General features: G+C 35.6%; 1 non-coding gene across 1 annotated transcript; it reads right to left on the reverse strand.

Annotated features, from left to right (window-relative positions):
• Positions 1–10,456: 10,456 nt before the first annotated feature.
• On the reverse strand, positions 10,457–10,563 carry LOC141663463 (small nucleolar RNA R71). The gene has a single exon (XR_012551532.1). It is a non-coding gene; the product is annotated as a small nucleolar RNA R71 (small nucleolar RNA).
• Between the last annotated feature and the right edge of the window lie 12,125 nt (positions 10,564–22,688).

Raw genomic sequence — 22,688 nt, forward strand, 5'->3', positions numbered from 1 at the left:
AAACAGAGAATGCAATGGTATTTGGATGTAATGGAAGAGAATCTACTGAGGAAGTTTCTTGAAGATTTTCCAGACTGTGTTAGAGTTCAAAATGAAGAGTAAAGTCTGATATTCACTGAAACAATAATGAATATGATTACTTGATTCTTGAATTTAGATAGTTTTGACATCATCAATTGGAACTTGTCCATATTTTCATAATGAACAAGTTGGCGGAGATTGTTAGAAGCAATTGATGAAATCAGCAGAAACTATAAAAAGTTCACATCAGAACTTATATCAACGGATGATGATATCAACAGATGATGATATCAATGGATAATGATATCAATGGATGATGATGTCAACAGATGACAAAATCAGGATTTGTCACATCAATTGATCTTCGATAAGGAAAAGGAAACAGGAACTCAAGATGGTGAAGGACTTTATCTCAGAAGCATTGTATTAGGTTTCCTTGTTGTTAATAGAATAGGATTCCTTATACATTGTGTAGTTGTGCTCTATATAAAGCACATATTAGGTTCATGCTATAAGCATTGCAAATATTGTTATATCTTTCGCATAACCTAGCAGCTCTAAAGGATATTTGTTCATCCTTTCGAGAGAGTACGTTTATAATCAGTTTTTATCTGTTAATATAAAAACTATTGATTCTGTTGAAGCTTTATCGAATTGATTTTATTAACTGTATTCACCCCCCTCTAAAGTTGATTAAGGGCCTAACATTATTTATTCTGTGCACTTCCATTCCGTGTCGTGTACCTAGATCGGAAACCCAAACCCGACACTAATTATATTCATGTTTTTCGTGTTCGTGTACTTTCGTGTTTGTGTGCCAAATTTTTGAACTCAAACACTAACTATTCATGTCGTTTCGTACCGTGTTCACATGCCGTATACCAGTATTGCCAGGTCTAGTGTACATGAGGCATTGAAAGAGCATTAGTTAAGACTAAGGGATTTTTCTAATGAGATTTTTACCAGCAACCCTAAAAATACAGTGTAGCTTAGGATCACAAGGCTGAATGAGGGTGATCCCGATAAGTCTAAAAGAATATATCTTTGTTATCATGCTTTGAAGGAAGACTTGAAGGATGGATGAAGGTCTGTTATAGGTTTTGATGGATGTTTTTTTAAGACAATTTATGGTGGTCAGTTGCTATCTGCTGTGGGGAGGGATGGTAATAATCAAATATACTCCATAGCTTATGCTGTTGTGGAAAGTGAGAAAATAGAAAGATGGAAATGGTTTACTGAGTTGCTAAGTGAATATCTCAGTCTTGGTGATGGTTTGGTTACACCAAAATCTCAGATCAGCAGAAAGGCTTGGATAATGCATTAAAATAGCTCATCCCTTGAGTGGAACATAGATAATGTGCAAGACATTTATATAGTAACTACAGGAAAAGGTTAGATAATTTTATGTCATCGATAATGTATCTTATCTCTTACTTATATATGAAAACATGTTTGATATGGTTGTTGTTAATTTCTAGGTTTTCATCTTTGGCCTTGAAGAGAGCATTCTGGAATACTTGTATGTCTACCTATCCTGCAGCACATGCAAGGGCAGTGAAAGAGCTGCAAAGGTTATCAAAGCCAGCACATGAACATCTTCATAAGCTGGAACCAAAGGTTTGGACTAAGGCACATTTCAGCACATTCTGCAAGGCTGATAATGTATAAAACAACATGAGTGATTCATTCAATTCATGGATTATACATGGAGGTATAAATAACTTTAACTATTTATTGCTTTTAATGCTCATAAAACAACATGTCTGATTAATGTTTTATATGTTACCAGGTACATGCCTTTGCTAACAATGATGCAGAAAATTTATTTCAAACTATTGACAAGAATCAGAGTGGATAGGGCTGCCATGATCAAAACTGATACATAACTTTTTCCAATGATAAAAAAAAGTTGGACCTACTTGTTACTGAATCCAGAAACTGAAGAGCTAGCTTGAATGGTGCAACCAAGTATGGTGTCAAACATGGTACACGAGTTATTACCATTGACTTAGATGCAAAATCATGTGATTGTAGGAGGTATGACCTTACTGGCATACCTTATGAACATGTCATTGATGCCATACTTGATAGGAGATATCACCATGTTGACTATGTCTCGGACTTTTACAAAAAACAAAAGTTTTTAGCATCATATAAATTCCCTCTAGAAGCACTAAAGGGAGAAGAATTATGGGAGGTCCATTCTACTGATGAGCTTTTACCTCCAGATCTTCCAAAAAAACTAAGGGGAAGGCCCAAAAAAATGAGAAGGAAGGAGGACTAGGAGGGTAGGAATAGAGTCCAAGGATCTCAAACTATTAGTGGTCCAGTTATGCAGAGGTATAACAACAAAAGGGTTATGCATTGTTCCTTGTGTGGGGACTCATCTCACAAGAAGACCAATTTTCCAACCAAGAAGAATGGTGCACCACTTGATGAAGAAGATGAAATGAGGAGAGTTGAGCAAGGAGATGCAGCAAGGCCTGACCACAACACAACTTCTGTTGGTAAGAAAAAAGCCCCAAAAATGTTAAAAAGACAGAAGCTCCAAATAAGAAGGAAAGAAATGAGAAACCCTTCACAAAACAATCAAGATAAGGGAAAAGCTATTGACAATGAAGGACAACACAATATAGGGGAACAAGAGGAGGAAGGGGCTGGTCATAGGTCATTGAAGGTGCCTAAAAAATGCCTTTTCTTAATGAGGTGGATGATGATATGGTGAAGAAAGGAAATGATCTAACTCATTTCCAAGAGAACCTATTAGGGCCAATTGGGTATAAAGCAGTTTTCATACCTACACCAGGCTTTATCCCATTCTTTCCCCCAAGAAGCACACCACCAGCTTCTACGCCTCCAACACTTCATCTGTCTAGACAACAAAGTTCTACAACTAGATTAACTCCATCCAGTCTAGCTCAAATTGAAGATCCAGCTAACATAGAGCCTGAAGAAGAAGCTGAACTTGCAAACATGGAGGCAGAAGAAGAAGATGAACTTACAGACATAGAGGCAGAAGAAGAAGATGAAATTGCAGACATGGAGGCAGAAGATCCACTTCTAACAAGCAGGAGGTCAGTAAGGCTTCTTGAGAAGAGAGCATTCAAGTGGACTGACACACCAGATGATCCAGTTAAGCTGGACGATTAGACTTTTTTTATGCCTACTTTTGCTTTGCTAAATTACGTAGATTTAAGTATATGGCCAGACTTTTGAGATGGGATTTGTAGTGCTTTTGTTATGTTTTGGACAATGATTATGTTAGGTAATGAATACAAAACATGGCGGGTGAATGTGTTTTAGACAATTTTAAAGGCTTTTTGATTTTCTTTAACTTGGTGATCAAAGTAGATACGAAATGTAACAATATTATGCTAACTGAAATAAAGACAGTGCACACAATATTTCAAAACTCACTTAATTTTATATAAAAATCAAGCTAGTATTTTGCTACAAATTCTGGGTTCTTTGTATGTTAAGAACTCAGCTTCTTCCTAGAGAGAGTTACAAGAAAAACTAGATCTATTTGATATAATTAAAAATAAAGTGTAATAACCCCAATTTTTGGAATCTTTGAAACACTGATGAATAGTGATTTTGCTGATTATGCTGATTAAGAAAACTTTTCATGCCACACTATATAGGAGTTCTTTTATTGATATTCTGAGATCTTATTAGTACTCCATATGGTATATAAGTGTATGTAAAGATCGTTAGAATCCAAATTCGAACACTTTGATTTTTCCCGAAAATCCACCAGATACCGAAAGAATTGAGTATAAGGTAACATGATTAAAAGGATTTAAATTCAAGGATTATAAGAGAGGACCATAAAAGGAATATGAAATATTGAGAAAGGTTTAGGGGAACCCAAGTAATGAGATCCGGGATATGATCCCTCAAACGATCAACTAGAATGAACAATAAACGAGTTGTAAAATAATTAAACGACTAAGTAATGCAAGAGGCAAGGAGGAGGGTCAATTAGTGCAAGATTAATGCACTTAGTTAATATCTTAATATAAGGATTAAGCTTAAAAAAATGCTTCCACCATAAGGATGAGACAAGTGGCAAGGATTATGTAAGCTTGATGACATCACCATGCTTATGTCACTTTCCACTAATTTAAACAAAACAACTAGTCAAGTAAATATCCTAAAATCATTTCATTTCCACCACAAGTTCAAGTCAACACAAGCTCTCATCTTCCTCCCCCATTTCCATTGCTCTAGGCCAAAACAGAACCAGCACATTAAAACTGCTGTATCTCCTTTATTTCTCTCTCAAATGTTATGTTCTATAGCTCGTTGGAAAGGTATTGAGATGGACTACAACTCTTGTTCACAAGTCTCATCCAAATAAGTATGGTAAGACCCTTATTTTACAGTTCTTTCAATCGGACTTTTAGAAACTTCAAAGCCTAACTTTGTGTTCTTGATTTCTTTGGAAAGATCAAGCTTGTAGGAGGCTCCCTAAGGCTTCCTAGCAACTTAACACCTCCCAAGGAAGGTATAAACTTCAAACCCTATCCTTTACTTTGATTATTAGTGATTTTGATGGTTGGTTTTCTAAATGAGAAGCATGACCTTTGATTATTAGTAGTTTGATTTGGATTTGGAGTGGTTTGGTGAATGAATCTTGTTATAGTTAATAAAACTTGATTGTGGTTGGTTGAGATGAAGAATCTGAAGAATAAGGACTGGTATAGTATTATTTAGTTGAGGTTTTGATGTGTTAATGATTGTGGGTTGTTTGGTGAGGTTTTGGTGTAGTGAGAAACTTGGAAAACTCGTAAATATAGCTGTCGTAATGCCCATTTTGATTCAACTGCTTGTTCTTAGTGTTCAGGACTGAAAACTCAATAAACAATATGTAATATTGCCATGTTTAGCTAGAGCTTGTTGTAAGCTTCATTTTGATATGTGGATCACTTGGTTCCGATGTACGGTTTAAGAGAAACGATCGTTTTAAGTAACGTCGTTTCGCGAACGAACCATTACCCCTCGCTTTACTTTGAAACCTTGGTTAAGTATATTGGAGTATCTTGTAACTTCATCTTTTCAACTTATATCTGGTTAATGATTATCTTATGCATGACAAAGATTTTCACAAAAATGTTGAGACAAGGTTAGATATATGAAATCACCTTGCAACGATATTTTTATACAGTTATAAACTGGAACTCTGTGTATATTATGCATGGAAGAGGACTTCCAAGATTTTGAAAAGTATATATACATATATACTGAATATTTTACGACTTGGTCGTGTTAAGATATCAAACTTGGTTCATTTTTACTTGACCAAGACTTTCATGAATACTATGAGAATGCTCATATATTGTTAATCATTATACATATTATTTCGGTGAGCTTGTTGCTCACCCTTGCTTTCTGCTTTCATCACACAACATCAGATAGACAAGATGAACAAGACCAAGCTCCCAATTTACGAGCGGATAGGAAACGTTCCGCAGTTTTCTATAGGCGTTGATGTCGTTGTAGCTAAGGTAGGAACTACCAATAGGGTAGGCTTTCAACTTTTGATGTACCAGACTTATGTATCTTTATCAATTGTAATAATGGCAAGGAAATGTAAATTTATTCAGAACCCTTTTGAGGTGTAATGGCTTATAATTGTGGAATAAAACGACTTGTGTTATTTTTGGTATTCATCTCTGAGACTATAACTTGTGGTGTGTGTGTATATTGTGGGGTCACAGTACAGAGTAGTTGATTGTTTATTAAGATTGGGTGTTATTAAGGGAAATGGAACTCGTGACAACCCGGATCCCCGACCCCGGATTTGGGGGTGTTACATAAAGGACCAGTATTTAATTTATAGATTAGAAAACACGAGTTTACACAACATGCAATAGTATGTACTAAACCCTACTTCAAGTTATCTCTAAAGCTTTCCATTTCTTGCTTAGTGTATCTTTGCAAATCTGTGAATCTGTGACTTTCCTTTGTTAGTTAATCTTGGCCTTTGATCTTGCACTCTTCAAGCTGCTTTTGTAGACTTTTCAATCTAAGTGATTAGATCATTTGTTGATTAATAATCTTGAATATTTAACTTTTCTGCATTCTGTACTTGAGCTTCATATCGAGATCTCCAGTTTGAACTATAGAGAACTGACATCTCGATAAGTATAATGGCTAATCGAAATCTCTTAGTTCTCTATAAGTTTTTTGACTTGTCGAGCTCTATAAATGATCTTGGCTTGTCGAGGTCTCCAAATTTCTGCATGTAGAAATGACTTGTCGATATTTCTGAGATCTCTATAAGCATTTTGACTTGTCGATATCTCTGAAAACTTAATGATAATTTGACTTGTCGATATCTCCAATATTCATATCTTCATTTGGCTTGTCGATATCTCTGAGTTCTCTAATGCAGAAATGACTTGTCGATATCTCAGAGATCTCTATATACATTTTAACTTGTAGATATCTCTGAGATCTCTAATAATAATTTGACTTTTCGATATATCCAATTTTCATATCTTCAGTTGGCTTGTCGATATCTCTGAGACTTCTCTATAAGCTATTTTGGACTTCTCGATAAGTCATTCTGGAGTTCTCTAATGACTTCTCTATATGATTTGATCTGTGACTTGTAAATATCTTGACTTTGAATATATTTTTCCCAAAATAGATTTATTCAACTCCAAGCTTCTTCACAATTTCTCTGAGGCATGATCTTTTTTATCTTCTTCCAGAGTTAATTCTTAGGCTTGAGACTGTTTATAGAAAAATACTCCAGTATAGTCTTTGACATTTTTACAAACTCAAGTAATATTGTACAGAATAAAAATTTAGATTATCATACAACTAATTAGGGCTGTCAATTTGACTTAGTTTTGTTATAGTACATGCATGTCTTGCACAACAATCTCCCACAATTTATGAGAATATTATTTATCACAAATTCATGCCTGGTAAAGAAACTTACCCTAAGTTATAATGAACAATAGAACATTACATAAAAATTGACAGAAATACAACTTTATACATTAAGTGATTTCTTGACTATGAAAGATACATTCATCATACAAATTTCTCATAGCCTGTTTCTATTCTAATGAGGTCCTTCAACTTTACAAGTACTTCCAGTTCCTCTATGATTTGTGTCCCTCTTAGAGCTTCTACAAGCTTGAGCTTCTCATCTAATGAATAATTGCTCAAGAAACTAATCCTAATTCTTGAGAATCTGCCAACCTTGATGTTCAAAAAATGTCCATCCTTGGTAATTATGCTCATCCCCTTTGCCTTGATTTCTTCATATTTTTGTATAAACATTTCTATCTCCTCAATAAACTTTCTTTCCCTCTCCTCTCTTTCTTCCCTTACTATCAACCATACAGCCAATACAGACCTTCATGCCATTGTACCAGTATCCTTATCCTTCAGTAAGCTTATCACCCTCTTTATTTCTGTAATTGAAAATATATCCATTAAATTTCTACCAAGTAAGGTGTAGGATCCATCTTTATAGTAGATTCTTATTTCCCTTGATGATACAACCCAAACTTTGACCATTTTTTCAGCTAATTGTTGAAATTAGTCTTCATCTGTGATGCACCAGTTTAAAGGTAGAAAATCCCTTTGATAAAAGCAGTTCCAAATGGACCTCTCAGTAACTTGCATTTTCTTTGGTTTTCTTCCAACATATTTGTAATGAGTTTCGGTTGGTGGCTTAAAAGAAGGTAGGTTTGGGATTTTCTTTAGAGAAGTTTGGCTTGAGGTGATTGATATTTTCAGTATGGTGTTAGTAGTGTGTTTGTAAAAGAATTTAGGCTTAGAGGTTAGAAGTGGTAAAGTGTTTGAGTTTGTTGGTTTGGGGATTTGAGCTTGGTTGATTTGGATTTGTAGGGTATTTTTCTGTTGTTATGAACCATCTTCCTTCTTCTTCCTTCTTCTTTCTTCTCCTTTCTTCTCATCATTCCCTTTCTTCTTTGCATCTCTTTTCTTATCTCCTTCTTTACTGCCAGTTGCCTTAGAGGATTAACTTGGATTTGAACCCGAAGGTTTTTGATCATCTTTCTTCTGCTCATCATCATCCAAGTTATCCTTATTGATTTGAATTTTGGGCAAATTGGCTTCAGGATTCCTCATATATCTCCCCAATAGCATAATCATTTCTTCATCTCTAACAATCTTGTATTGCTTAGTCTTCAAGTCTGTCTCCAAAGTCATAATCAGCTTCTTGTTGGCCATGACATATTTCTTAGGAATTTGGAAGTGTTTGCAATGTTTGGTGGTTGGACAGATGTATGCCACTCCCATGCTTGGCTATAAGTATGCTTCTGGAAAAGCACATACTTGAGCTTTCTTCAATTCAGTTAGCAATAAAGTGTCTTCTTGAATCACTCTGTGGACTTTATTTTTCAAAATGTCCAACTCAGATGCTCTTCTAGATGTGAGATAGTTAAGGGACACCTGCATACATCTGTCTACCCCAAAGTCATTAATGTTGACCACAATCCTTTTCTCTTGAAAATTGTATTTAGACACCAAGATCACCCTTTGATAAGTGGATTTTATATCTACTTGAAACGCTTTATTACAAGCTTAAGTTGGTGTTTTGGACTCAAGTTGTTGGTATTTTTGATATGTTTTTGTGTTATTGCATTTTGGGCATCAGTTAAATGAAGAAATGAGCTTTTCAAGGAAATTTACTGAAAATAGCTAAGAATTGGAAGCCTAGGCCATTCTCAAGTTGTATAGAATCTCGTTAGTTTCGCGTGGGTAGTTGAATCGCCTAATTCTGATGAGCAGAATTCAAGATACGGTCAAAAGAAGAAATTACAGAAAAGTCCACAAGTCAGGCGCGGCCGCCCCACCCTTTTTGCCCCAGAATCCTGATTTTAGTAGAATTTGATGATTTTAAGGTTCCAGGTACACTAGGGGCTTATATATACCAATAAAAAGATGTTTTTAACAACAAGGAGCGAGGGGAGAGCAATAAGAAGTCCTAGAGAGCACGAGACGGCTACGGATAAGAAGACTTTTGTTTTCTTAAGTATAGTTGATACTTGGATGCATGTTTTTTATTTTATTTGAACCTTAGTACTCTTATATTGTTTATTATCATGCTTTCATTTGAACCCATGGTGACGATGAGTTCGGTTATGAACTAATCGTTATCGTGGGGTTCTAACGAATTTACTTATGGATTTTTATAGTTAATCTGTTTCAATATCTTGGTGTGTGGTGATTGATTGATATCCTAGTATTGGTTGTTCTTATTCATCTTATGTGTGTAGCTAACATTATAGATAGCGTGTTAATCTATATTGAAGCGACAGTGAATATAGAGATTTAGAATTTGCCATGCTAGCATAGGTTCATGTATTTAGTATGCATGATTCGTAGGTAATTTTAACCATCTTACTAGACCTATGTAATCATGATAGATAACTTGTTCATTAAACCTTTATGTTGTCAAATTCTATAGATATATAGGGTCTCAATATAATTGTTTTTTATTCAGTTTTTATCTCTTTTATGGATGTCTAGTAGTCGGGTATTCGTGCAACGAAAGTTGGCGTTTACTAGTTTCGTGTTATCTAATTAGTTGTCATCACCATTGCATGCTAAGGTTAAGAACAATGAATTTGAATGAAATAGTAATGAAGTTAGAATCTCATGTTTGTCTCATATAGTTAAATCAATCACTTTTATTCATAGTTAATTGCATGTTAGTTTAATCTTAGTTATAAACATCTTAACGTGTTATTGTCTTAGCATTGAGAGATAGCCATAACATTGTTGCATAAGTGCATAAATTGAAGTTAACCTAAACCAGTCTCTGTGGAAACAAATTTGATTGATATCTTATACTACTTGCGAACGCGTATACTTGCGTGTAATTTTAGCGCGTATTTTCGCCCTAACAAGTTTTTGGCGCCGCTGCCGGGGACTCGATGTTAATTTTTAGTTTATGTGCTTGACATCAGTGGTCGCTAAATTTCACTGACTCGAACTCTCTTACTTACAAGGTTTACTTTAGTCAAGTGTTTCAGGTACTCTAGTTATCATTGCAATGGGAGAACTAGCAGCAACGAAAGCATTGATGGATTTTTCTCAACCAAAGATCAACGACATTCAATCTAGCATTGTCAGGACAGCTATCGCAGCTTATACCTTTGAGATCAAGCCTGGCATAATTCAGATGGTACAAAATTCAGTCCAGTTTGGGGGTGCTCCAACGGAAGATCCCAATATGCACATAAGGGATTTTATCGAGATCTACAACACTTTCAAGTTCAACAATGTTTCTGAAGATGCTATAAAACTGAGACTTTTCCCATTCTCTCTAAGGGATAAAGCTAAGTGTTGGTTACATTCTCTACCAGCAGGTTCTATCACCACTTGAGAGGATCTTGCTCAGAAGTTTCTTACTAAATTCTTCCATATGGCGAAGATAGTTGCATTCAGGAATGCTCTTACTCAATTTGTGCAGCAATCGGGAGAAACTCTATGTGAAGCTTAGGAGCGCTACAAGGAGATGCTTTGGAAGTGTCATCATCATGGCATGCCTGATTGGATGATCATCAATTGTTTTTACAATGGTTTGGGAGCATAGTCTAGACCCATGGTTGATGCAGCATCAGGTGGAGCATTATAGGCAAAGAGCTGTGAGGAAGCTTATGATCTAATTGAACTAATGGTTGCTAATGAATATCAGTATCCCACCCAGAGATTGCCACAGGGCAAGGTAGCAGGAGTTCTGGAAGTGGATATAGCTACGGCTATCACTGCTCAACTAAAGGTGTTGCATATGAAGATCGATTCTCTGGCTAACTATGGTGTTAATCAGATAACCAGTGTTTATGAGCTAAGTGCAGGTTCACATACAACACAGCAATGCGCTATATCTAGTGAATCAGCTCAGTTTATGAGCACCAGAGATCGCAGCAACCAGTTCCAAACACTTATCATCCTGACAACTGAAATCATCGTAACTTCAGCTGGAGCAAAAATCAGAGTGCGATGCAACAACCTTATCAGCAATATGCAGCAAAGCAATTCAACCCTCCTGGTTTTCAACAACTGTAATATGCACCAAGATAACAACTCCAACTTCAACAATAAACTCATGGAGGTGTAGGTCTATCTTTGAATGAAAAATCTGAATTGGAGGAGTTGAAGATTATGTGCAAAAACCAGGCTCTTATATGCCAAAGCCAAGCTGTTTCTATCAAGACTCTGGAGAACTAGATAGGGCAAATTACTAATGCCTTATTGAATCGACTACCAGGAATGACTTCTAGTGATATAGAAACCAATCCAGGCAAGAGGGAAGTTAACAAACAAGTGAACGCATCACCTTGAGGTCTAGAAAGGTCAGGAGCCCCCAATTCAGTGAGACGAAGATTCTAAAACTCTTTTACAGAATGAAGGCACATCTGAGCCTACACAGAGCGCGCCCGTATCCTTTCCAATTCCAGTAAATGAGATTGTTGCTGAAAAGGTTGTGCAGAAGGATGCCGAGGTGGAACCAAAGAAGAAAGCTGTTGAAAGCAATCCTCCTGAGGGTAATACAGGGGATAAACAGGTCTACCCACCTCCACCATATCCTAAAAGACTTCAAAAGCAGAAGTTTGATAAGAAATTTTCTAATTTCTTGGAAGTATTCAAGAAAATTCACATCAACATACCTTTCGCTAAAGCTCTTGAACATATGTCTAGATATGTGAAGTTTATGAAAGGTACTCTCTCTTGGAAAGTGAAGCTCGATGACTTAGAGACTGTTGCTCTTACGGAGGAATGCAGTATTTTGCTGCAACAGAAGTTGCCTCCGAAGCTTAAAGATCCTGGAAGCTTCATTATTCCTTGCACCATCGGAAACTTGTCGTTCAACAAGTGTTTATGTGACTTGGGAGCTAGCATCAATATGATGCCCTTATATTCTTCAAGAAACTTGGTTTTTCTGAGCCAAAACCTGTGAACATGTCTTTACAGTTGGCTGTTTGTTCCATCACTCATCCGCGAGGAGTAGTGGAGGATATCTTGGTTAAGGTGGATAAGCTCATCTTCCCTACTGATTTTGTCATTCTAGACTTTGAGGAGGATAAGAAGATTCCCATAATCTTGGGAAGACCATTCTTGGCTACAGGCGAACTATGATTGATATAAAAAAGGAGAGTTTACGATGAAGGTTCAAGATCAAAAAGTCACTTTTAATGTGTTCAAAGCAATAAAGTTACCCACGGATAAAGAACAGTGCTTTAAAGTAGAGCGTGTCGACTCTGTCATAAGTTCAGAGCTTGAGCAATTGCCAAAGTCAGATACCTTGGAGAGATCCTTAATAGGGGAATCAATTATTGAATATGAAGTAGGAGCAGAGCAACTGCAAATTTTGAATGCAACTCTGTGGAAAAGGAAGGTGGATATGCCATTCGATTCTCTTGGGTTAACAGAGCTGAAAATTTCTCAGGAATGTCTCGAACCATCTATTGAAGAAGCTCCCACACTTGAGCTCAACCCACTGCCAGATCACTTGAGTTATGAATTCTTAGGTGCATCCCAAGACAAGGGGTTAAAATATATCTTTGATAATCTAAAGGGTGATCGGCCGGTTCCTCCCGTGCTTACAGATGGTCCATCTCGTGCACCACAGACAGTTGATAGGTTTGGTCTTGGTGATGCGCAGTATAGAAGGTTGATTCGGCGTATTGAGGCCTTGCATGACATCCACCGATGTTTTTTCGAAGATTTGACACTCACTCTCGGTGCTGTTTTACGAGACACTGATGTCGATGTTGATTGGCCACCTGATCCTCCACCCGAAGAGGGTGATCCTCCCGCTAACTAGGTATGCCTGAATTCCTTATTATTACCTTCAATAAGGACATTGAAAAGTTTAAGTTTGGGGGTGATAATGTAAGGATTAGTTTGTGTGTGTCCATATAGATTAATATAGATTCAAATTGCATGTTTAGTTGTAGTTCATTCATATTTCTGCATGATTGATCATATTGGACATTTTTATGTGTTATTATGTGAGTCCATTTAGTTGCATTTGTATGTATATAACATGATCCCCTGAGTTGAGCTATTTCTGATTGATAAGTTGATGTTGATTTGAGTGTGGTGATGATGAATAGAGGGTTTTTTAAGTCTTAATGAATTAATTAGCAAGCCAGAAAAAAAATTCAAAAGTCTTATAGGTTGCTTTCAAACTAGATCATGATTATACTCGTTTGTTGTTGAGATTTAATCACTTGGTTATATTTAGAATTTGTGATATTCCCTTAATGACGCGGGAACTATGAATTTAAATCTGGAGAAAAACTTGGATTTCATTGCTAGTTGTGAATAAGGCTATGCGTCAAATGGCTAGTAGCTGGCTATAATTTATGAGTAGTCTATGGTTGAATGAGATAGAGCAAAAATGCACTCATTCAGAAATTGTTGAAAAGAAAAAAAAGTAGAGAAAAAAAAGAAAAAAATATGTGTTTATGCATAATTGATCAAGGGTGAGCTCTTTAATACTGAGTTATTAAGTTCTTAGGGGACTTTGTGCCTAGTGACCTAAGGCTTTCATAGTCTGGGATTCGCTAACCTAACGCTCGCTATATCGGTATTATTGTATAAGTCTTGTGGGACCTCATTTATTGCACGATCAAATAATCATTTTTGTTATGTGTTATGTGTTCAATAATAGCGTGAATCCTTGTATAACTCTAGTAGGAAGGAGGTGTTGTAAGTCGTTATGCATTTAATGTCTATTCTGTTTATAAACTCGTGATTATTTTGATGATAGATAAGTTATGGTTAATTGATCTAGTATCGAGAGTATATCTGTTAAGCATCCACACACGCACGTTTCTGGTTTGTGAGTTGATTTGTGAGACTTATGTGAACTCTGTTTAGAGTCATTGCATTCTCAGAAGCATTCGCTTATTGGTTGGTTATGGTTATTCTGAGGGGATCGATTGCATTATCATTTAGTTGCATTCACGTAGTTGCATTCATACATTAGGATGTTTTGTAGTTTTTGAGTTTATTTATGCTTGAGGATAAGCATCGATTCAAGTTTGGGGGTGTGATAAATGGATTTTATATCTACTTGGAACGCTTCATTACAAGCTTAAGAGTATCTCCAAGGGTAACATCTAAAACTGATAGCTAAAACATGGTTAGCTAAAATTTTATTGAACCTGAAAGCATTTTTGCTCCAATGGGCATTAGCTATAATCATTAGCTATATTTATAATATTATTCTTTTTATTAATTTTAAATATATAAATAAAATAAGTTTATTATTTCTTTTTTTTTGAAAGGGAGTTTAAATAATTATATTTTATATTATTGGAAATAAAATAATATATTTAATAAAAATATATTTAATTGTAATTTTTTTATATTTATATCAATATTTTAAAGTAAACATTATAAAATAAAAATGAGTAATTATTATGATTATTACTTACATATAAAATAAAATATATGACTAAAACATATCTTAATATATTAGAATTTTTATAAATTTAGTTAACAATAAAATAACCTTATTACACTTAATATTACATAACATTATTTTTTTATAAATAAAAATACAAGCAGTACATCTATACATCTATACATATAATAATTATAAACATATATGCATCATTTTTATATTATAATATTATATATTTAAACATTAAACATGTTATAAAAAAAATATATAAATAATAAAATTTAGAATAAAATTTAGGCTAGATTAGGGTTAATATAGGCGGGAGATGACGTGGAGTATTATAGATGATGGCAGAATAATCAACAAATGTGGCATGCGTCTCTTTCGTTATGTAAAATTATACCTAACAGGTCTTACCGTTGGAGTGTTCCATTTTTAACATGTTAGGTATAATAAAGTGACACGTAGATATTATACCTAACAGGTGCAGAGCATTGGAGATGCTTTAAGTTGGTGTTTTGGACTCAAGTTGGTATTTTTGATATATTCTTATGTTATTGCATTTCGGGCATCAGTTAAATGAAGAAATGAGCTTTTCAAGGAAATATATTAAAAAGATCTAAGAATTGGAAGCCTAGGCCATTCTCAAGTTGTATATAATCTCGTTAGCTTTGCGTGGGCAGTTGTATCGCCTAATTCTGACGAGCAAAATTTAAGATACGGCCAAAAGAAGAAATTGCAGAAAAGTCCAGAAGTCAGGCGTGGCCGCCCCCAAAACCAACGCGGCCGCCCTGCCCTTTTTGCCCCAGAATCCTGATTTTAGTATAATTTGATGATTTTCAGGGTCCAGGTCTATTAGGGGCTTATATATACCAAGAAAAAGATATTTTTAACAATAAGGAGCGAGGGGAGAGCAATAAGAAGACCTAGAGAGCATGAGACGACTATAGAGAAGAAGACTTTTGTTTTCTTTAATATAGTTGATACTTGAATGCTTGTTTTTTATTTGTTTTTGGACCCTAGTACTCTTATATTGTTTATTATCATGCTTTCATTGGAACCCATGGTGACGATGAGTTCGGTTATGAACTAATCGTTATCGTGGGGTTCTAACGGATTTACTTATAGATTTCTGTAGTTAATTTGTTTCAATATCTTGGTGTGCGGTGATTGATTGATATCCTAGTATTGGTTGTGCTTATTCGTCTTATGCGCGTAGCTAACATATAAGATAGCGTGTTAATCTCTATTGAAGCGACAATGAATATAGAGATTTAGAATTTCCCATGCTAGCATAGATTCATGTATTTAGTATGCATGATTCATAGGTAATTTTAACCATCTTACTTGCCCTATCTAATCACGATAGATAACTTGTTCATTAAAACTTTATGTTGTCAAATTCTATAGACATATAGGGTCTCAATATAATTGGTGTCTATTCAGCTTCTATCTCTTTTGTGGATGTCTGGTTGTTGGTTATTCGTGCAATGAAATTTGGCGTTTACTAGTTTCGTGTTATCTGATTAGTTGTCATCACCATTGCATGCTAAGGTTAAGAACAATGACTTTGAATGAAGTAGTAATGAAGTTAGAATCCCAAGTTTGTCTCATATAATTAAATCAATCACTTTTATTCTTAGTTAATTGCATGTTAGTTTAATCTTAGTTATAAACATCTCAACTTGTTATTGTCTTAGAATTGAGCAATAGCGATACCATTGTCGCATAAGTGCAGTAAATTGAAGTTAACCTAAACCTGTCTCTGTGGGAATGCATCTGATTGATATCGTATACTACTTGCGAACGTGTATACTTGCGTATAATTTTAGCGCGTGTTTTCACCCTAACACCCTTATAGAATTTATTGTCTTCTCCAAGGCCTTCTTGTATGTGAAGAAATTATTATTTAGAGAAGCCCTGAGAGCCTTGAGCAATTTATCAAGTTTTCTGCTCAAACTTGGTCCCTCAGCTGCTCTGATAAGCCTCTCCATTCCAATATCAACATCTTGATATTTGTCTTTGTTAGCAGCTTGGACAGTTTGGTTAGATGATCTTAATAACCTAGCCTTTATCTCCCCCTTAGTCTTGTTGGCAGGCATGATAAGAGGTGTAGGGTTTTCAGGTCTCACAGCTTCTGGAAGTGCAGGCAATGTAATGTTGAGTGCACCCATGATGGCTCCCAAGACACAGAATTTTGCATTTTTTAGTGCTTATGAGAGTTCACCAAGGTCCGGATATCAGCCTGTTAACTTGCTACCATTGCTGTGAGTTGGGGGACTTGAGATGTTAAAGACTCATTTGATGATTGAAGAGTAGAGACTTAATTTTAGAGAGCTTGAATCTGTAAGTTTATTAAAATAGAGATGGGTTGTTGAGAGCTTGAAGGGAGAGAGGTGTCAAAGTATCTTGCACAGCTTGCTTGATACCCTCCATTAAAAGAGCAGATGGTTCATACCTGCTTTGATGAAGTTGGTCTAGCTTTAGTCTTGTGTCATTAGATTTAGCAATGTGTTGTTGAACCACTGCATGCAAGGCCACAAAATATTGCCTTAGATTCTTGATATTTGTATCTACAGAAGTGAGATCAAATATTGACATTTGTTCTGTAAAAGTCTGGAATCTTAATTGAATCTTGACTTTGAGGGAATGATTTCATCCATCTTGTCTCTTACCATCAATCTGATCTTGTCTTGATGACCAGTTAAAGTCACTTCTAGCGCTTTACCAAGTAGGTGAAAAGCTTTGATCTGAGCCTTATAGACTTCATTAACTGCATCATAGACTTCTTGTGGAGTCATGACTTTGGCATTGATCCCCAGAATTGTGACATACTCCTCCCTGAATCTTTCCAAAATCTGATCCATTTTCAATGTGAAGTCTTTAGATAGCCAAGCATCCACATTTCCATCCTGCTCAGCTTCATTCACTATTTTTTGTTTTTTTCTCAACATCTTCATTATAAGTGGCAGAATTGTTTGATAATCTTAATTGGTCATGTCTGAAGTTATAAGATGTTGTGAGATGTTGGCAAGACTTGAGATTTGATCAACTTAAAGATCATCCACAGTGCTTGGTTGAGATTGAGCATTCTGTAGCCACTGTTGGATTAGGTGAGATGACTGTTGTGAAGGATTGGATGTTGGAGGGATAGTATCAGTAGAAGCACCTATGACAGATGTTATAGTTTGACTCACAGGCTTAGCTGTGGTTATGACAGTTTATTGTTCCTCACTTATGGTGGGAACCTCCATTGGAATTGGAGGGGAGTTAGCTAGGTTATTGTCATGTATTCTAGCCTCAAACTCTTGCTCATTTTACAGTGAGCTTGCACTTGAATGTGCTAAACTTGCCTCCCCTATAGCAGGATCATTGGCAATTGAACTCCTAGCTTCAATTGTGAGTGCAATCTCAGCTAAGGTTTTGAGGGAAGTTGTTCCCGCAAGAGGAACCTCCAATTGAATTGGAGAGGATTTAGGTAGCTCCCCCTCAGGAGTACTACCCTCAAACCTTACAACCTGTGAAGGTTGATTTACACATGAAGATGCATTTGTGTACACCACAGGATCTTTAGTAAAAACTGATGAAACCCCTGTGATTTTGTTGGTGTCATCAAGGTCTACCCCAATATATAGCCTCTCACCAACTGATTGTGGGTCCTGGGTGGTGTGCACAGTTTCTAGTACCATGTCACTTGATGTTGGAAACACTTGAGAGTTATATTCAAGTATTTGATTATAGGATGAAGAAATTTTAGAAATCAGACTTTGAATCTCAGATTGGAGTGTTAGAAGCTCCCCCTGAGTAGAATAGGGAGCTTCAAGTAATGTGCTTTCCTTGTGTGTGTCATCCTTATGTCTCCTTTCATACACTTGAATTTGTTCAAGTGATGGTGCAGACTTTGTACAGGGTGCATTAAGGTGGATGCTTTGTTCAATAGAGACACCCTGTTGGGAGGATGCCCCTAGAGTATGTTTTTGTCCCTTTTTTTCAACTACACCCTTTTGAGAGGATGCAGAGGTGTCTTGAGTGGTCAGCTCAGTTTGTTTATCCTTCTTTGTCTTTTTGACCAGGGGTGACTCTTGTTCAGTTTGTTCCTCACCACTCTCATTTAATACTGCTAAGGGTGCCTGCTTTCTCTTCTTTTTACTCACTTCACCCTTTTAAGAGGATGAAGTGGTTGGTTTTCTAGTTTCTATTGGTATAGAAGAAATGGTCTCAGCTTGGGAAGGCCCCTGTTTGTTGTCCTATGTTTTTACTTCTACAGGAATAGGAGCCATTGCTGTAATAGAATTAACATTAGTTCTCATATCAGACATAAGATAAGGGTAAGTCTTAAATCTCTCCAACATAAATGGAGTGATTTTGAGACTCACACTTATCTTGTTCCTTGTAGTAAGTGAACCAAATAAAATTTTGGACACTTGCTTATAATTGCCTATTTTTGTCCTATCTACACCATCAAGTAAATGAATCATGTAACTTTATGGATTAAAGTAGACATTATAAACCTAGGAAAGAAAATTTCCTTACCTCTAGAAGACAAAGGCATAGTTAGCCTTGTGCTGAGCTCCTGTAGAATTAGCATCCCTACATTAACGTGTCTGTTGTGAGCCATGGAGAATACTAATTTATGAACTACACTAGAAATGTTACCATACCTTGTCTTTCTACATGTGAATGCTCTCACAATGAAGTCAAACAGGAATGACCATTCCTTCCTCAAATTCTTCTTGTTGAGACTGGCCAAGTTGATCCTTTCACTGTAGTTGATGAAGTCCATGAATTCTTCTAGTTCATCCTGAGTAAGAACCTCAATCAAATTTGCAGTAGGAATGCCCAAGGCCATATTCACATCAGTTTCTGAAAATTCCACTTGTTGACCCTTAATAAAGCAATTAACCACCATGAAAGCAGTTTGGTCCTCATGCACTACTGTCTTTATCACAGATGTATTCCAGAAATCCCCTAGAACATCCAAGTACAGAACTGGATTTCCTGTTAAAGCACCTGTAAAATAAGTTTCAGAATGAAACTTCACAAAACTCTTGAAAGAGTCAGGAGCTTGGTTTGTATCAGTAAAAGCTAGGTAATTGGTGCCCCCCCTTTGGGATGAAAGGTGTAACTGTGTTTGATGCCATTGAAATAGTCTGAATTTGAGTCGGTAAGAAAAAGTAGAGAGAAAGAGTTTGAAACGAGAGAGAGCGGTTGAGAATTGGAAAAATTAGGTCACTTAAAGTTCTCGAAGGCGTAAAGATGTGTATATCGAGATGTATGGGTATTTATAGTAAAAGGTAAATGACTTATCGAGAACTAAAAATGGACGTTTGGAATTTGCTTATCGAGAAGTCATATTGAGAGAATAGATACATATCGATATGTCATTTTCCTGACTCTTATCGAGAACTAGAAAATAACTTGTCGAGATGTCAAATAAATAACCAGTTTGTTCTGTATGAACTGAATTTATTTTTTATTTTTATTTGAATAAATAAAAATAAAATCAGAATGATTTTGTTAAAAGTAATTTATCAAAATAATTTATTAAATTAAATAATTTTAGTTCTGAGTTATTGATAAGTCTAAGATGATACTTGCAGAGAACTCGGTGAGCTAATACTTATAAAGAACTCTATAATGACTTATCGATAAGTCATAATAAAGCTTGTCGAGAAGTCCTTCGAGAAGTCAGAAAAATGACTTATCGAGAACTCACTCGAGAAGTCTTAAAATGGCTTGTCGAGAAGTCAATTAGACTTATCGAGAACCCAGTTCCTTAAATACTTTTGTTCTTTTTTACTCTGTCTTGTGCTAAATTTATACATGGAAAATGTAAATTAACACTTAGACAGTTTTCTCAGAATTGAAAAATTCCAAGCTAAATTTTGAATTTTTGAAAAATAAATATACAGAGATTTCTGAAATATTTATAATTCATATTCCAGTTAATTTCCAATAAAATCAAATTAATTTTGATTTACTAGAAATTAATCTGCTACAAAACATTATCTGAGTTCTTGCCTTTAGGATGAAGAATTAAACATACCAATTTCACCTACAAGTCTAGTGAAAGTAGCTTCATCCAAATGTTTAGTAAAAATGTCAGCTAATTATTTTTTTGTTGGAACAAAAATTAGCTCAATGGTACCATTTGCAACATGTTCTCTAATAAAATGGTACCTTACATCAATGTGCTTTGTTCTAGAATGATTAACTGGATTAGCCCCAATAGATATAACACTGGTATTGTCACACATAATTGGAATTTTGTGTAGCACTGGGCCATAATCCATTAGCTGATTTCTAATCCAAAGTACTTGAGCACAACAACTTCCAGCAGCTATGTATTCAGCCTCAGCTGTGGAAGTTGACACAAATTGTTGTTTCTTGCTATACCAGGATACAAGTCTTTATCCAAGAAACTGACAGCTTCCACTAGTGCTCTTTCTATCAACCCTGCATCCAGCAAAATCTGCATCTGTGTATCCAACAGCTTCAAAACCTATTCCCTTAGGATACCATAATCCCAAGTTTGGAGTCCCTTTTAAGTATCTGAAAATTCTCTTCACAACCATCAAATGTGATTCCTTTGGATTCACAAAAATATGTTGCAAATATAACATTTGGCCAACTAGCAGTTAAGTACATCAAAGATCCAATCATTCCTCTATAACCTGAAATGTCTACACTTTTTCCTTTCTTATCTTCATCCAACTTAGTAGCTGTAGACATAGCTGTAGATGCAGGTGAACAATCAACTATCCCAAACTTCTTTAATAAATCCTTGACATACTTAGTTTGGCTGATGAAAATACCATCACTTCTTTGACTGACTAGAAATCCAAGAAAGTAACTTAGTTCTCCCATCATGCTCATTTCATATTCACTCTCCATAAGCTCTGAGAATCTTTGACACGACTTTTTATTAGTATAACAAAATATGATATCATCCACATAGATCTGAACTAGGATCATATCATTACCATGCTGCTTGTAGAAGAGAGTCTTGTCTATTGTACCTCTAGTAAATCCATGTTTAAGTAAAAATTCTAATAGTGTGTCATACCAAGCTCTAGGTGCTTGTTGTATCCATAGAGATCCTTGACCAACTTGTATACAAAGTCTGGAAATTCTGGATCTTCAAAGCCAGTTGGCTGTTGCACAAAAATTTCTTCTTTCAACTCACCATTAAGGAAGGCACTCTTCACATCCATTTGATATACCTTGAAATTTGAATGTGTAGCAAATGCAAGAAAAATCCTTATTGCTTCAAGTCTTGCAAAAGGAGCAAAAGTTTCATCATAGTCAATACCTTCCTCCTGTGAGTAACCTTTTACAACCAACCTTGCTTTGTTTCTGGTGACAATCCCATTTTCATCCATTTTGTTCCTAAACACCCACTTAGTTCCAATTACACTTCTGTTCTTTGGTGTAGAAACCAATTCCTAAACTTTATTTCTTTCAAACTGATTTAGCTCCTCGTGCATAGCAGATATCCAATCAGGATCAAGTAGAGCTTTGTCAGTTTTCTTTGACTCAACTTGTGAAAGAAAACATGCATGTAGACATTCATTTATAGTTGTACTTCTAGTCCTCACCCCAACAATTGGATCACCAATAATTGTTTCTCTAGTGTGACTTTTATCCCATTTTCTAGTGTGAGTTTGTTGACTTAAGATTTTTGCATTTCCTTCACCATTGGCATGACTTTTAGAACCTTCTTCTCTTTTTCCCCTGAGTTTGTGCTATCAAATTCAGGTACAAGAGATGAGCTCTCATTCTCATGATTCACTTGTTCAGTTGACTCTTCATCCATTCTGTGATTTGTGTTGACTTCAACTTCATCCTCAGAATCACTATTAATGTTGAGATTTTCAAATTTTAGGGCCTCAACTTCATTTTCACTAAGGTATTCCAAGCTTGGACATTTGTCATCATCAAAAGTAACATCTGTGCTTTCCATTATTTTCTTCTATTCAATCACATAGACTTTGTATGCAGTTCTCTCCAATGAATATCCAAGAAAAATTGCCTCAAAAAATTTAGAGTCAAATTTTTCCACATATTCAGAGTTGTCTTTCAGAACATAACATTTGCTTTCAAACACATGAAGATGCTTCACAGTAGGCTTTCTTTTAGATAATATTGAGTAATATGATTATCCAAGATTCTTGTTAATGAGATATCTGTTTTAAGTGTAGCATGCAGTGTTGACAGCTTCTTCCCAAAAACTAGTTGGCAACTTGGCATCTTG

The sequence above is a fragment of the Apium graveolens genome, chromosome 5 (assembly GCF_009905375.1).
Source record: "Apium graveolens cultivar Ventura chromosome 5, ASM990537v1, whole genome shotgun sequence".
In the NCBI taxonomy this organism is placed as follows: domain Eukaryota; kingdom Viridiplantae; phylum Streptophyta; class Magnoliopsida; order Apiales; family Apiaceae; genus Apium; species Apium graveolens.